Source organism: Mercenaria mercenaria, chromosome 18 (genome assembly GCF_021730395.1).
Source record: "Mercenaria mercenaria strain notata chromosome 18, MADL_Memer_1, whole genome shotgun sequence".
NCBI classification, from domain to species: domain Eukaryota; kingdom Metazoa; phylum Mollusca; class Bivalvia; order Venerida; family Veneridae; genus Mercenaria; species Mercenaria mercenaria.
Window position 1 is genome coordinate 57886972 of NC_069378.1, and position 13815 is coordinate 57900786.

The following is a 13815-nucleotide window of genomic DNA, read 5'->3' on the forward strand; positions in this document are numbered from 1 at the left end:
AACATTTTAGCATTTTCATTACAGCAGAATATTGTCTTTAATGTGTGCTGTAAAATCTAATACACCAATGGGGAAAATATTCACTTCAATGTAAACAAAAGATTTGTAGGTAGATGTGCTTACACATTCTCATCATATTGTCTTCAAATATTTTTGTAACCAGTACAATAGGAATTCTGTGTTTTTACTGTCATCAGCATAATTAATGTGCAGGTACACCCATCGAAAAAAATTTCATAGAGAATTGTGAACTGTATACTGTAAAATCATTTAATTTCATGGATGTGAATTTCGTGGTTTTGGTCAAAATGTCAATTTTGTGGGGATATGAATTTGAGGATTTCAACTTTTAAACATAAAATGAATGGGAATTTTACTTGTTCGTTGGGATTAAATTACGTGAATTGACTCAACCATGAAAATTAGTCCTCCATGAATATTAATGATTTCACAGTATTGCTGATATTTTGAAAATTCATGAATTTTATTACAGTTGCAAATACCTAGTATTAACCAACCTAATCTTAAAGGTGTGATACATTAAGGTAGTTCTGCACGTTTGGATCAAAGTTTTTTCTACAATATAGATTTTGATGAAACTTTTCACAGTTGTAAATAAACATATGGCCTATAATTTGGTGAAATAAAATGTATAGGTCCTTGTGCTTATTTTTGAGATATTTGACCAAGATTAAAGTGAACCGGATATTTCACGCTAATTTTAAGACATTTCTTGAATGTTTTAATGTGTCATATGTTTTAGTATCATATTTTGACTTTAGAAATATAGCAACAGTGCCATTGTAATAAATTTACTCACAGGTTTCGATTAAATCATAAAATTATTTTCATTTCCATACGCCCAATCCAGGCTTTATTCTACGTTTTCCGGATAAATAACGTAACGCCATCACTTCCGGTTTATCAAACATGCAGAACTACCTTAAACTAACATATAACATATGGACTCAGTTCTTGATAGTTAGTATAAGGCATTTTTTTAAATCAAATTGTGAAATAAAAGCATTGCCAAAAATATCCAATCTACGGTACGATATTCCAGTATTTTCTTCCCAGTTTGCTTTAGAGTAGGGTTGAAAAACGGGAAATAAGTATTTGTTTAAGCTGTATTTAAGGTAACTTTAGAAAAAAAATAAGCATCTGTATGCTTTCATGAAAACTTTTTTTTTTAAAAATGGAGATACGGTTGTGGTTTTGCAAATAATATATACTGTGTTTTAATTTTTGTAAAGCTGTCAAAAGCTGCTTTTTAATCTGTAGACAATCTTGATAAGGCTCTCTATGCAAAACTTGTAAAAACCACTTTGTCACGAAAATATGCAAAAACACTTTCTTCCTGTATGTAAGATCTTGCTCATAACATTGGTAGCAGACCAGGTTACCTCAGTGGGAAACGCGCCAGGGTAGCTCAGTGAGTAGGCATGCCAGGGTAGCCCGGTGGGTAGCACGCCAGGATAGCTCAGTGGGTAGCGCGCCAGGGTAACTCAGTGAGTAGGCATGCCAGGGTAGCCCGGTGGGTAGCACGCCAGGATAGCTCAGTGGGTAGGACGCTAGGGTAGCTCAGTGGGTCGGCATCCCCGGTTAACTCAGTGGGTAGAGCCAGAGACTTAATTAAAGGTCAAGAGTTTGATCTCCATTAGAAGGCAGTGTCCCGTGTGATGATTTGACGTAAAGTCATTGGACCTCCACTTCTGATTCATGTAGAGAAGTTGTCAGTTCCTTAAGGACACCAAGTAAGTGCTGGAATGGAATCTGGAAACACTGGTCACTGTAATTGAGCACTTCTACGTATCCTTTAGTCCTTAAGTTGAAAAAAAAAAACGGCATTTAATACCTGCCAAACAGGAAGCAATACCAGCTAGTGTATCTTACTGGTGCACACACAGGATTCTCTAAAGTTTAATAAAATCTGTATGAACTTTCTTCTGTCTCTCCCATATTGTAGACTAAACCTGCATATTATATAATCATTGTCCATTTCTCTTAAGAGTTGCTGTAAATAAGTACTCCAGTGTAGAATACAAAAAATGTATTTAGTCTGGCAGACAAATTCACTTAATTAGAGCTTGGATATATACTGTGGGATCATTTTATTACGTGGCTTTCAACAGAATAGCTTCTTCACAGGGATATGACATTGTCAGTTTCAACTTTTGAATATATTATTGAAATGAATGAGAATTTTATATGTTCATTGGGATTTAATTCTGTGGAATAATGCATCAACAAAATCAAAAAAAAAAAAAAGTCCTCCACAAAAAATAGTCCCCCAGAAATATCAGTGATTTCACAGTATATCAGAAAAGTGCAAGTACTCAGTGTTCTGTTATATAAATGGCATTGTATAAATTGAAAGAGTGCACCTATTCATTACAAGATTTGGCCATTCCTATAGCAACAGAGAAAAAAAAACAGCAACAAATACATTAGCAGTTATGTGTGGAAGTTTTTCCTATATTGTCAAGCCCTAGAAAATCTGACAGCAGCTGAAAAATTTCAATGCTTTTATATATTGAGATAACAGACACTGTGTTCAAGTTTCATTTCATTATACAGTATAACCTGCCTTAGTGACTCCTCAAATAAGCAAACACCCAACCCACACGTCTTAATGTATATTCCCTATTTTATGCCCTCGCTCATCCATATGTCACGGTATAGAACTTGAATATTAAAACGGGGAGAAAATGTGTAGGCGGCCGGATAGCTCAGTCGGTAGAGCATCGGAACGGTATTCCGAGGCCCCGGGTTCGAGTCACGGTCTGGCTGCACATTTTCTCCCCATTTTAATATTCAAGTTCTATACCGTGACACATATTTTCCAAAAAAACAATAATTGAAAATTTTAAAAAAAAAAATGAAAAAATATAATTAGGTCAAAAGTAGCAATACTATATAGCATTATGATGGTGTTTAAATGCTTTAGAGTTGTTCACACTAAGGGAGGTTCCACTTTATTTATGATTTTCTGTGTACCTGCTTTTACCAACAGTCTCTAACAGAAATGGAGTTTAAATTACAATATTTTCAGGCAGATCATTAAATTTTGTTTGTTGGATTTTGAATACAGAATTTTCTCAAATAAGTACTTTAAAAAAGGACAAAAAAAAGATGCGAGTCACAGAAAATTCAGTTGGAGGCTGTTAGTGAAAGATCATAAGTAATGAAATAGAATTTTTGCTCTTTCAGAGATGATAGACCAAAACTGAAATAATTATTTTGTTTATCAAAATGTGTCTAGTATTCTAGGCACAATGACCTGTCATAGATTCATCCTGATTAAAGTTATGCTACTTATAATTGATGTTTTATTTCCAGATTTATTATTTTGTATTGATAAAATAGTACTTTAATACCTGTGAAAGTGCACAAATTACAGTGCATTTTCTCTGCCATTTCAGGTAACTCTTCACCACATTTCGATTTTAAGCTTGTCAGAGTTGAGTACTTTTAACAAATATAAGAAAGACAACTCTGGTGTCATTTTAAGCAGTGTTTACCAAGAGTGACATTTCCTGGATGGAAATATATATATTTCCTGTATTTGAAATCAATATCGTTTGAGAAACTGTCTGACTCTATTCTTAGACAGTATAGTTCGAGGTCATTGCAAAGGTACATAATGGCTGTTACACACGTCTAAACACATGTCATAGCTGTCAAATTGAAACTGACGCGCTCAGTAAAAATCTGCGATATTTCAAACTGTGTTTAGTTTAATGCATTTTAGTGTAGCATATGTTTTAAGAAAAGATATTCATTCAAAGTTGTTTCTGTGTATCCAAAACTTGAGAAATTTAGTGGCATTGTGCCTTTTTCCCAGCAGTTGCAGACAAATAATTCATAAATTACAATATTTCCCCACCTAGCAATATATATATATATATATACTGGCAAGAATTTTGTATGATGTGGTTTTCGGAAATGACATAGATATCACACTGCTTGTTTTGCAAATTATTCCTAAGCCTGCAGGCATACTCAGTCAGTTTGTCATTGCAATACAATCCTCGGTGCTCATGATGTTAAGGTATTACCTGGTGCTGGTTTATTGTTCGTACTTGCTGCTAGTGCAAATCAAGTGCACAGGAATATTTTCTGATATTACCATAATAAGTATGGTGTAGAGGTAGAAAATATGCACTTTCAGTGTAATTTGTAAAGAAGAGGAATTCAAGCTAGATCCCATAGTTGAAGTAACTAGTCTCCCAACCCATTACCCTAATCTGCTAGTGGTGACAGCCATCTTCAGCCATCTTATATCCTTTTAATCTCTAGGTCATTTATATAACTCCAGTCTTCACTCCTTTACCCTAATCTAATACTAGTTCTACCTCTCATCCCTTTTACCCTAATCTGCTAGTGGTTCTTTTCAACATCTACCCCTTTACTCTTACCTTCTGTTAATTATACCAGCCATCTACCCATTTGTCCTAAACCCCTAGTGCTCATATTCAGTGTCCACCCATTTAACATAATCCTGTAGTTGTTACACCCAGACTCAACCTCTTTGCCCTTATCCACTATTGGTCTTACCCAGCCTCCACCTCTTTGCCCTAATCCCCTATTGGTCAGCCTCTACCTCTTTGCCTTAATCTCTTGTAGGTCTTACCCAGCCTCTATCTCTTTGCCCTAGTCCCCTATTGGTCTTAACTCAGCATCCACCCATTTACTGTAATCCTCTTGTGCTCATCTACCCCTTTTTCCTAAACCCTTATTGCTCATGTTCAGCCTCCACCCATTTAACATAATCCTGTAGTTATACCCAAGTTCCACATCTTAATTGCCCTAATTCCTATATAAGGGGAGTGGTGGTCTAGTGGATATGGTGTTGGCCACTCAGTCCAGGGGTCGTGGGTTCAAACCCCACTTGGGTCACAACCATGACTTCTCATATGACACCAGTATTGGTTTTTCCAGAAAGGGGACTCGAGAGTGGTTCCAGTTGGCTTAAAGCTTTCATCACAATCGAGCTAAAACAAATTAGTTATAAACTAATTCCTATATTACCCAGCATCCACCCATTTATGGTAATCCCCTTGTGGTTATACCCGCCCTCTAACTGCTAAATGTTAAATGTAGCACTGTTAGCTATAACCTAAGAATACTCTGTAATAAGACATACAGTGAAAATCAATACACGGAATTGTTTGACGGTCTGCTCAGAAAGGATGGCTTGCTCTCGAGTCTCACAGATATATTGACATATTTTCTCGTCTAAATATAAACCGTCATTTGACTTGTATCGTGACGCAATTTTTCCCTATTCTTGTATCGATTGTTATCCATGCTGTCTATCTTTAAGATGTCCATTTTTTCAAAGTAAGCAAAATTAGAAGTCTTGATCTTTTAAGAGAAGGTTGTTTCATTGCCAGGTTGAATATTGCAATTAGGAGTGTAAGTTGCAGCTCCTTCTAGTTAAAATTATTCAGACTTTCTGATTAATTTTCTGTTTTGCTCTGTCAGCAGTAAGTGAAAAATAAGACACAGCTATCTTAAAAAGCATTTGTTTTGAAAATAATTAAAACATGTAGTATTTCTTGCCACAATAGTGAGTGAAAGGGAGATAACACTTTCATTTTATTTATTTTTTTTTTCTTTCAAAAAATTAGTTTGGTATTATGGATATTTAATTAGAAATCAAAGAAAAACCAGTGATACCTTCATTATCATCAGGGAAATAGTTAAATCAAAATGTTAGACTGTTTTTTCCTAGTATCAGTTACAGAAAACATCAATAATTGAACTTCAGTATCAGTGCTGGGACTTTCGTGGCGAAGTGGTGGAGATCCCAGACTTCAAACCATTGCCCCTCATGAACATGGGTTGGAGCCTTGCTCGGGGTATTGAATTCTTCATGTGAGGAATGTACCTTCCAGCTGGCTTCTCACTCATTTCAGCATGGGCTGACCAACCACCCTCCCCTTTAAACAATTATACCCCCCACTCCTGCCCTGCCCTCCCGCATTTACACATTGTTTAAATACTGAATAAGAAATGAAATCATGAATTTAGGTGTTAACAAAAGTTCGGTGAGTGGAATTACATGTATTAATTTAAGATTGAGCATAATTTGTTTAAGAAAAAAAACTGGATTAGAAGTATTCTCAACATTATTATGTAAAAATTAGTTTGGTAGGGAGCAGGGGTAGGGTGGGGAACAGTTGTTACTTGGATTTCTTCTCAATATCAACAGACAACTATGATTATAGATTACTTATTTAACGGAAATTGAAACTGGATTTTTCTGAAAAATTGGCAAAATAAGCTCAGTTTGTATATATAAACAGTGGAAGCTTACCTTTAAACATTATTGTTTGTTTTTGTGAGAATTCAGAAACCTGGCAAATTAGGATCATTGAACCGAAGGCAACAACAGATTACTGTCGACTCCTGGTGGGGAGGAAATAATAAACAAATCTGCCCTAGAAAAATAAACTTGCTGAGAAATTTTAATGAGTAACCAAAATAAAACACAGGGCAAAACACAGGTGTATTGAGCCGTGCCATGAGAAAACCAACATAGTGGGTTTGCGACCAGCATGGATCCAGACCAGTCTGCGCATCCGCGCAGTCTGGTCAGGATCCATGCTGTTCGCTTTCAAAGCCTATTGCAATTAGAGAAACCGTTAGCAAACAGCATGGATCCTGACCAGACTGCGCGGATGCACAGGCTGGTCTGGATCCATGCTGGTCGCAAACCCACTATGTTGGTTTTCCCATGGTGCGGCTCATATATTTCTGAGGGTAAACTCAGATTTATCAATTACAGCAGTAAATTTTTTAAGCTTTAATAAGTTTTTGAATTTTATTGTTCATACCTAGTTCTTCAAGTTCTGCCAATCATGTCAAATGGTTGCTCTTCTATATTTGTCTGTTTGTATTGGGTTTAATGCTGTTTTTATGGCAACCTGCCGGCTTAGCTCAATCTAGGGATTGCGGGGTCTTAATTGAGTTTAATCCTCGGGTGGGCCAGGGAACAAAATAGTATCATTTTCTTTAGTGTTGATTCAGTGGGCCGGCTACAGAATCCAACAATATCTGTAGGGTTGGTAGAGTAACTGTAAACATGCAATTCTTAAAGTTTAACAGAACATTTTACACCTAGATACCAAGGAATTACTAAGGTCAGAAATGTAGTAAAATTTACATTTTCCTGGTTACATACCCAGCAAGTAGACTGCAAAACATAAACCTAGCCACATGCATGCATACACATGAGTATTTCATCATGGTGTAGATGAGGCTTTATCTCCCATAAAACAGGTAGTAGTCCTACATTCTATGTTATATCTGATTGTATCAGACACTTTATGTCAAAATATGTCTCTCATAGATTGATGAGATATAAACCAAGCTGTTACACATTCTACACTGCAATTTCTATAGAAGTTAGCATTGTCTGATAGCTACAATTGATTCATGTTTTTTACCTATAATTGATTCATTGTCTGATACCGAAAATTGATTTTTCATCTTATACCCATGATTGATTTATTGTCTTACATCCATGATTGATTTATCACCTGATACTTTTACTATTAATTCATCATGTGATACTTATGATTGATTCATCACTGATACCTACTGTTGATGCATCATCGTATACCCATGATTGATTCAACATCTGATACCTACTGTTGATGCATCATCGTATACCCAATGATTGATTCAACATCTGATACCTACTGTTGATGCATCATCGTATACCGATGATTGATTCAACATCTGATACCTACTGTTGATGCATCATCGTATACCCATGATTGAGTCAACATCTGATACCTACTGTTGATGCATCATCGTATACCCATGATTGATTCAACATCTGATATCTTCACTTGATGCCTGATCGTATACCCATGATTGATTCAACGTCTGATATCTTCACTTGATGCCTGATCGTATACCCATGATTGATTCAACGTCTGATATCTTCACTTGATGCCTGATCGTATACCAATGATTGATTCAACGTCTGATATCTTCACTTGATGCCTGATCGAATACCCATGATTGATTCAACGTCTGATATCTTCACTTGATGCCTGATCGAATACCCATGATTGATTCAACGTCTGATATCTTCACTTGATGCCTGATCGAATACCCATGATTGATTCATCGTCTGATATCTTCACTTGATGCCTGATCGAATACCCATGATTGATTCATCGTCTGATATCTTCACTTGATGCCTGATCGAATACCCATGATTGATTCATCGTCTGATATCTTCACTTGATGCCTGATCGAATACTCATGATTGATTCATCGTCTGATGCCTAAGATTGATTCATTGTCTGATACCTAAGGTTGATTCATTGTCTGATAAGCATAATGGATTTATCATCTGATACCTACTTTTGATGCAAAGTCATATACCCACGATTGATCAATCACCTGATAACTTCAATTCATGCCTCATCATATAACCATGGTTGATTCATTGTCTGATACCTATGATTGATTCATCGTCTGATACCTATGATTGATTCATCATCTGATACCTATGATTGCTTCATCTTCTGCTACCTATGATTGATTCATCGTCTGATAAACTTATTTGATAAATCATCATACACCCATGGTTGATTCATCATCTGATGCTAATGATTGATTCATCATATGATGCCTACAATTGATGCATCATTGGATACCCATGAAATGCCCAGGAATGATTCACATCCTCAGGTATCCACAATTGCCTGATACCAATGATTGACCTGTTACCAGATATCTCCGACTGATGCTTGGCATACCTACTGTTGCTGCCCATCTTATACCCTTGAATGATGTTAACCCTGGGCGTCTGCGATTGACAAATTGTCAGGATCCTACAATTGACATGTCTTCTGATACCAGCAACTGAGGTATCTACAGATACCTGCAACTTATGCATCATTATATACCCACAAGAGATGCATGGATACCAATGAATGACATGAAGCCTTGGTTACAGGCAATTAACAGATCATCAGAATCTCTCAGTTGACACATCTTTGGATACCAACAACTAATGCCAGAGCCTCCGTGGCCAAGTGGTTAAGGTCGCTGACCTCGAATCACCTGCCCCCTCACTGATGCGAGTTTGAGCCTCACTCAGGGCATTGAATTGTTCATGTGAGGAAGCCAGCTGGATGGCTTACAGAAGGTCGGTTGTTCTACCCAGGTGCCATGGTCCGTGATGAAATAATTCACTGAGGGGCACCTGGGGTCTTTCTTCACCATCAAAGCTGGAAAGTCACCATATGACCTATAATTTTGTTGGTCGACTTCTAAGCCTAAAAAATAAAAAAAAAACATCTGATGCTGAATTCTTCATACGAGGAAGCCATCCACCTGGGGTTTTCCTTCACCGTCAAATCTGGAAAGAAGCTATATAAACTTTTTGTGTGTAAGCTTATTTATAGTCACCAACGGTAACCCATATCTCCTCCAGGAGACTGTTACTTATGTTAGCAGGAGGATAGTGCAAGATACAGAAAACGCTCCAATTCCAGAAGCTCCCCTGGTTCTTTAGCATGCCAGGTGTAAAAAACACCCTTACAAGGGACTCTTATCCCAATTTTAGTAATTTTTAGTTGGAGGAGAGGGGGCTGAAACTCACGATCCCTGGTTTTGTAGTCAAATAGTGTTACCTCTGGACCACAGCGTCCACTCTATTAACCCTTAACTGCATCGTTGCATGCAATGTTAAACCCAACAAAAAATAAATAAACACAGGCAGTGAATGAATAATACCATATACAACTCGTTCAAATGGGCCAACCGTGTTGTTGTACTTATAAAATAGACTGGCCTGGTTTATAGGTTGGTCAGGGCTTCGATAGGTATTGTATTTTACCGTCAAAATATTTCTATAAAATGCTTCTTCCCCTTCCGTTTGGATCCGTCCCTGTATACCATTATGTTTGTTTATTTTATGGACTGTATTGCCCTGCCCGTAAGTATTGACCTGGACTCATGAATATTCCGTATATTTCCGTAAATTAATTTTCAGTGTCCGAACATAAATAGCGATATAACTGAATATTACATATATCGTTCTTATTTGATAAACTGTCACATGTGCAGGTAGTTGTACAGACAAAGTGTTTACCTGTCAGTATGACAATACCAGGATTGTGGGTTCGAGTCCTACGTCTGACCATACCTTTTTTCCCCAAATTTTCTATGCAGACTAACGACTCATTTGATCAAACCTATCGTGATATTTATGGTTCCTTTATTAAGAGTAATTATATTTACCTATTGTAAAAAGTGGAATAAAATTGTTTTAAAAGTATCTTAGGTAAAAAAAAAAAGACAAATTACCTGTCACCAGCGATCCAGAAAAAAAAATAAAACAAGAGAAAACAATTAAAATTCATAAAATATGATACATAAAATAATGTAAACGATAACATTACAAAACATTAAATTGAAAAAAAAAAAAGATATATTCTGTAAGTGATTTCAAACCCGTGGTAACGTGCGTGGAAGTCAGACACTTTACCTCTACGCCACCGTGTCATCATTTAGCTTTACATGTTACTTTAATAATATAGATACTTTCAGGATACTAATATTGCGTAAATTAACGAAAACGCCCGAAAATATTGGCGAAGATTAATGAGTGCCAGGTCAATACTTACGGACAATACACCCTGTCTTTAGCAACCAAGGTGACTTTAACACCTAAAGTGTACAAAAAGAAGATTATTTTTTATCAGGTATGCAGAGTTTTGTTTATCACATCAGAAGATTAACTTCATTGACAGTTGAACCTCTTTGATCTGAGAAACCACAGTACCAGCCTATGGCAAAACAGATGAAAGATAAGAAAAACATGACTGCCTTATGTAATCTGTTACCTGAAACAGAGGGGCAGTTGTTTTTTCTCTTACTCGGTGCAAGTAACAGTTAAAAGTATTTGGAACATGGAACTGGTGTATATTTATACAATTTAGCACAGAAAAAATGTATTTGGACACCGTGTCACATTATACAGTTTAGTAGAGATAAAAGTATTTGGAACCTACGTGTGTCACATTATTCAATTTGGCACAGATAAAAGTATTTGGACATAGTGTCACATTATACAATTTAGCAGAGACAAAAGAATTTGGAACCTAGTGTGTCACATTATTCAATTTGGCACAGATAAAAGTATTTGGACATCGTGTCACATTATACAGTTTAGCAGAGATAAAAGTATTTGGACATTGTGTCACATTATACAATTTAGCAGAGATAAAAGTATTTGGACATCGTGTCACATTATACAATTTAGCAGAGATAAAAGAATTTGGAACCTCGTGTGTCACATTATACAATTTAGCAGAGATAAAAGTATTTGGAACCTAGTGTGTCACATTATTCAATTTAGCAGAGATAAAAGTATTTGGAACCTAGTGTGTCACATTATTCAATTTGGCACAGATAAAAGTATTTGGAACCTAGTGTGTCACATTATTCAGTTTGGCACAGATAAAAGTATTTGGACATCGTGTCACATTATACAATTTAGCAGAGATAAAAGTATTTGGAACCTAGTGTGTCACATTATTCAATTTGGCACAGATAAAAGTATTTGGACATCGTGTCACATTATACAATTTAGCAGAGATAAAAGTATTTGGAACATAGTGTGTCACATTATTCAATTTGGCACAGATAAAAGTATTTGGACATCGTGTCACTTTATACAATTTAGCAGAGATAAAAGTATTTGGAACCTAAGTATGTCACATTATTCAGTTTAGCATGGAACCTGTGTGACCACCATGTACAATCTTAAAGAAATTTGTGGAAAGTGATAGCAGCTATATGAAGTATAGCCATTATCAGGAAGTTTTTATACCTATCCAGTGATTTCCACATATTCTATCTAAGGCTATGTTCTCAACATTTTTGTTTTCAAATGTGAGAAAATTGTGAAACAAGTGGAACAAAGTTGTCATATTGTCATTTATTATACTGAGATAAGTGAAGTATTTTAGCCGGAAAAATTGTCATCACATTAAAAACACCATATCCCTTTAATTCAGTCTAGGCTATTCTAGTAGATTATTATAATCATAGGCAAGGTTTTACACAGTCGCATTGATTTTTCCTGCCAGAGAGTGGAGAACTCTGTGGAAATCAGCTGTTTGACAGACTGGTAAAGAACTCATATGCTAACAATAACCTTATATGGAATAGAAAACAGAAATTGTGTTGTTTTTTTCCACATAATCTATTCATTTTGGATGTGTGGAGTACATTTTGTGTGGAATACATGCAGGATTCTATAAAGGGTTTTAACCACATTCTTTTTAAGGTATTGGATATTTAATGTATGAGTTGTTTGATTGATTGAGAAACATGGTGGGAATATAGTACTCACAGGAAGTACACAGATACGAGTTAAAGATTAAGGATAAAAATAAAAAGTTTCGAAAAGAAGAATTCCTTAGAATATAATATATTATTGTTGAATTAAAGGGTTGTTTTGTGGTAGACCTTTATCGAGACTTTTATGCAGATGTAATGAATACATGTGTTGCACGTTTTCACAGAAACTAGGACAATTGACTTAATGGTTTTCCTGTTTTGTATAAGTACGTGTGTAAGTGGTCCGTATGTCATGTGGTTTAAGCCAGGACTTTTAAGATTTAATGAATTATATGAACTTTGATTAAAAAGATTGTAAAATAAATATAGGATGGGATGTTGAATTGTCTGGCCACCCTCTCGCCTCATCGCCAAATGTGTGTACCTGCTAGGGTATAAAGTGTGTATCCCACCACACAGTGTTGTGGAAGACATATTGATTTACTCCTGTCTGTGTGTCCGTCTGTCTGTCACAAAGCTTGTCCGCACTGTGAGTCAAACTTTTCTCATCCAATCTTCACCAAACTTGACAAAATGTGTTTGCCAATAAGTCCTCGGCCAAGTTCGATAACTAGCGAAATCGGCCCAGGCACTTTGGAATTATGGCCCTTGGAACATAAATACCGATACAGAGTTGTAGACCGGTTACTCCTACTCCAACTCCAACAGATACCAATAGGCTGCAAACAGTATATAAAGACAGACTTACTATTCAGATTGTTAGGCAGTTGTGGGAGGCATGAGCTTTTCTCAAAAGCAGCTCTAGTTTGCCTTGATTTCAATGTCCTTTGTTGGTTAACTTTGTTTGTTTAATATGCTTAGGACAGTTTAATTAAGGCTTAGGACACATTGTTTAAAACTTATAAGCAGGCTTAAAGGTTAGGACACTGGGTTCAAAGCTTCGGAGCTATAGATAATTTCGCTAAGGTACTGATTTTAAAGTTTCAGACAGTGGGTCTAAAGCTTAGGACAGTTCGACTTGAGCTTATGACAGTTTGATTAATATATAAAGCTTAGGACAGTATGTTTAAAGCGTAGAACATTTGGCTTAGGACACATGTTTTAAAAGCTTTAGACACTGGGTTTAAAGCTTACGATTCTCGTATTAAAAGCTTAAGAAAGTGGGTTTAAAGCTTAGGACAGTTGGATTAAAGCTTAGGACACTAGGTTTAAAGCTTAGGACATCAGAATTAAAGCTTAGGACACTAGGTTTAAAGCTTAGAGCACTGTGCTTAAGACACAGGTTTTAAATTAAGACACTAGGATTAAAGCTTAGGACATTCATATTTAAGTTTTTGACAGTTGGCTTATATTAAGCTTAGGACACCCAGGTTTTTAACCTTAAGACATACAGATTAAAGATTAAGGCCGTGGATTTAGAGCTTATGACACTATTTTTAAAGCTTAGGATACTGGACTTAAAACTAAGGACACCCA

The 13815-nt window shown here is 36.1% G+C and overlaps 1 protein-coding gene across 4 annotated transcripts in view; it reads left to right on the plus strand.

Moving 5' to 3' along the window:
• The window catches only part of LOC123538436 (kalirin-like), a 315629-nt gene that overhangs the window by 176500 nt on the left and 125314 nt on the right, over window positions 1–13815 (plus strand). The window lies entirely within an intron of this gene.